The following is a 3,773-nucleotide window of genomic DNA, read 5'->3' on the forward strand; positions in this document are numbered from 1 at the left end:
GGGAATGCACCGGCCAGAGGAGCTAAAGCCAAGCAGACAGGCAAGTGGAGGGAAAGTAGGAGAACCTTGAGTGTGGAAGACAGTGGGAAGGCTGAGTGTCTGAGCACAGCTGTCCAGCACAGCACTGGGCAGTGGCACACAGGCTGTCTAGGTGCCGAGGCTCTGTAAGGCACAGGATTGGAGGGAGGTGGGGAGGGGAAACGAAGGCAGTAGCCCACTGAGGGGCGTGGATAGGTGATGCACCGTTAATCTCTGAAGATACTGGCAGAGACAAACACTCTATGGATCAAGTTCCAGGCCAGCAGGCCCAAGAATGAGACCCTGCTACCCACACCCTCCCCAAAAAAATACTTCACTGAGGGCAACTTAAACACCCCAGGAAGGGTCAGGGAAGAATCACTTCCGTTGGACTGAGAAGGAACTTGAATTGTGATTCTGAGAAAGGCAGGAAAGCTGCCTAGTGGAAAACCACACTGGGAAATGCCTGAGCCTTGAAGTGTCCAGAGTCAGCTCACCCAAATGGCAGCCAGGTGTAAGCAGGGCACTGCTTCCCACAATGCCCTCTGCTGCTGGGCATTCAGTTCACCCACACGGCAGCCAGGTGTAAGCAGGGCACTGCTTCCCACAGCCCCTCTGACACTGGGGACTGAATCACATCATTACTGTGTTGTTTTTTCTGGTACTGTGGATGGAACATCCGAAGCCGTTGCTCTACTGGCCCTTTAGGTACGGTTTATACGCAGCATCATCCAAGAGTGACGGTCAGCACTCAGACCCTGTGGAGCCCTTTCCATCCCCATCCATGCAAGGATGGCCAAGTGGGAACACGTATTCCCCTTACCTACAACCTGTAGCAGTCGTTTATGCTGCATTTGGAAACCAGAGTAAATTTCTGCCCACGAGCTCAGCCTTCTAGCCCTCAAGTGTCTGTATTCGACCCTGACCTAGGACAGTCCTTGCCAAGACGGTTGTTGATTTTCTGCAGTACCAGGGATTAAATCCAGGGCCGCTAAACAAGTAACCAATCAGTAAGCTACACCCAGCTCTGTCCAAAATAAACAGAATGGAGGAGTGGGGGGGAGGGGCACAGGTAAAAGCAGTTCAAAACCTTCTGCCTGTCCTACCAGCTAGTTCTCAGGAAGGGGGCCTGTGAGGGCTGAGTGGGAGGAAGCTCGGTCCACACACAGGGTACAGCCGTTTCACCCTCGGCATCACTCCCACAACCAGCTTAGAAGCCCAAGGTGACACACACAAGCACTTACCTTCCAGCTTTCCCAGGCGACCATCCAGACCCTCACTGCTCCCATTAGCATGCTCAGGTTTCCACTTCCTTGGCCCTACCCCTCTCTGCACCTCTAATGAACTCAGGGTCATTCTTACCCCTTCCAGCAATTAGGGTCAGGAAACCCAGTTAGAAAAACTGCGGAGGAAGGAAAGTATTTGGCTTCTGCCATTCCCCAGTGACCAGTGACCTCTCCAGCTACTGTGTTAGAGAGTGAACCAAACATGGTGCTCAGTGCTATGACAGCCTGCCCTGTGCTGACCAGCAGGAAAGGAGGGGCATCCTCCTTGGCCAGTCCCTAGATTTCAAAAGATTCCAGAGCATCCTGAAGTAGACGTCCAGCTGCCCCTGAATACAGTGGTTTAACTCATCTTAAACAAACACCTGAACACAGAGAAAGGAATACATGTCTGCTCACTTTCTAATCTAACTGAACGTGTGTGCTTGAACTGGAGGGTCGATGCAGCAGCCCCCACAGACTTCAGGCACTACACCACAAGGATAAAAACATCCCTGTGAAGGGGACAGCTCTGCCTTTCACCCCACCCAGGCTGGTCTAAGCCCATCCCTCCAAATTCATTTTGGAAGCTGCCTTACCCAGATTGTTCTGAAGTAGTATCCCTTGGGTTTGGGTCCTTTGCCAAATTATGAACATACAAGCCATGGGAGACTATCTGCCCTGAGGTTCCCTCCCCTCACCCTGTATTCCCTCAGAGCTGATAGGTTGGGCAAGAGCAAGAGGGCTCCTCTACCTTCCTTGAGTCTGAGTGATCAAGGGACAGGAAAGAACCTGCTTCTCCAAGTTTTTCTGGTTTCACCAAGTATGTCGTTCAACTGAACTGCTTTTTAGTATTTACTTTTTTGAGGGAGGAGAGGGGGGATAAGACAAACATAGACCAGGCTGGCCTCAAACTTTCAGAGATCCTCCTTCCCTCTGCTTTCTGCATGCTGGGACTATAGGCAAGCACCCCCACACCCAGCTTCTATTATTACTGTCCTATGAAAAATTACCGCTAAGGCTAGGCTCACAGGCACACGCCGGGAATCCAGCCATTGGGGGACAAAGGCAGGAGGAGGGTTACAAATGTGAAGTCAGCAAGCCACACTGTGGTGACCACGATTTTAATCCCAGCACTCAGGAGGCAGAGACAGGTGGCTCTCTGTGACTTTTAGGCCAGTCTGACCTACAGAGTAAGTTTCCAGGAAAGCCAAGGTTACAGAGAAACCCTGTCTCAAAAACCAGTAAAATAAAAAAGGAAAAGAAAATGCAGTTCAGAAAGTGATCTATTTATTAATAAATAAGCAAGCACTTGAGAAAGATGTTCCTAACTTACGAGCTGAGGGAGCCTGGAGGAAGGAAAGTAAGCAATGCTTAAAGACACAGGGTTGGTGAAGGGTTGTGTGGCTCGGTGGTTTGGAAGCCAGAGACATGGGCAAAAAGTACTGATTCTTGAGGGTGATGACTCAGCAACAAGAGAAAGGCTGGAAGGAAAACTAGCAAGTAAAGAAATGGAGAAGAAACTGAGTATACATTTAGAACTTCATAGTATGTGGGACTCAAAGTCAGTACTGAAGCAAGGAGCAAGAGGGAGGGGCACCCCTGCTCACCGTCCCTGTTCTGTGTGGAGTTGGCCAGTGACAGCAGCGGAGGGAAAGAGAAGTGGAAGGAAGGGAGTGTAGGCTTCACAGGAAAGGTGCTTCCCTCAGGGCATCTGTGGGGTTTCTGGATGAGCTCAGCACTGGGGATGGGAAACCACACACCCTAGGCACAGCTGTGCAGTGCCACTGCACTGAGAAACAGACCATGTTTACACCGCCCAGATGTTTGTCCTGTGCTTACTCACTCCCCAAATCCAGGTCTAGATGGGTGATAAGAAGCCAATCTAAGCACAGGGTGGCCACAATCAGACTACAGTCACCTAATCTTCAGCGTTGTAAAGAATAACTTAGAGGAAATAAGGGACCCTCCATGTTCAGCGCCCTTCAACTGCTTTAGTCTCTAAAGCAATGCTTCTCACCCCTCCTAAAGCCATGGCCCTTTAATACAGTCCCTCAAGTCGTAGTGACCCCCAACCATAAAAATTATTTTTGTTGCTACTTCATAACTGTAATGAATCGTGATATAAATATTTAAGCAGGGTATCATACTCGGCCCCTGTGAAAGGGTGGCTCGACCCCCACAGGCCGAGAGACGCTGCCCTGCAGTGTCTACAGGTGGTGACACAGCCCGCTCAGGAGCGCGCACTTCCCAGGTTCATCCGCCCCAGCTCACGCTCTGCTGCCTGACTCACTGCATTTCCTTCTGGGTATGTCGGGAAAAAGGACTCACAGTCAGTGTTCCCAATAAACCTAAGTTCCTCCGGGACTTATTCTCCACCCACTGAAGCACGTCCTCCCACCTCTGCAGAGAGAGAACAGTGTGGAAGGGGACGGAAACAGATGTCCCCGCTGCCGCGTGGCTGCTGCACAGCATGAAGGGCTCCTCCAGAGC

The sequence above is a fragment of the Chionomys nivalis genome, chromosome 17, assembly GCF_950005125.1.
Source record: "Chionomys nivalis chromosome 17, mChiNiv1.1, whole genome shotgun sequence".
NCBI lineage: Eukaryota > Metazoa > Chordata > Mammalia > Rodentia > Cricetidae > Chionomys > Chionomys nivalis.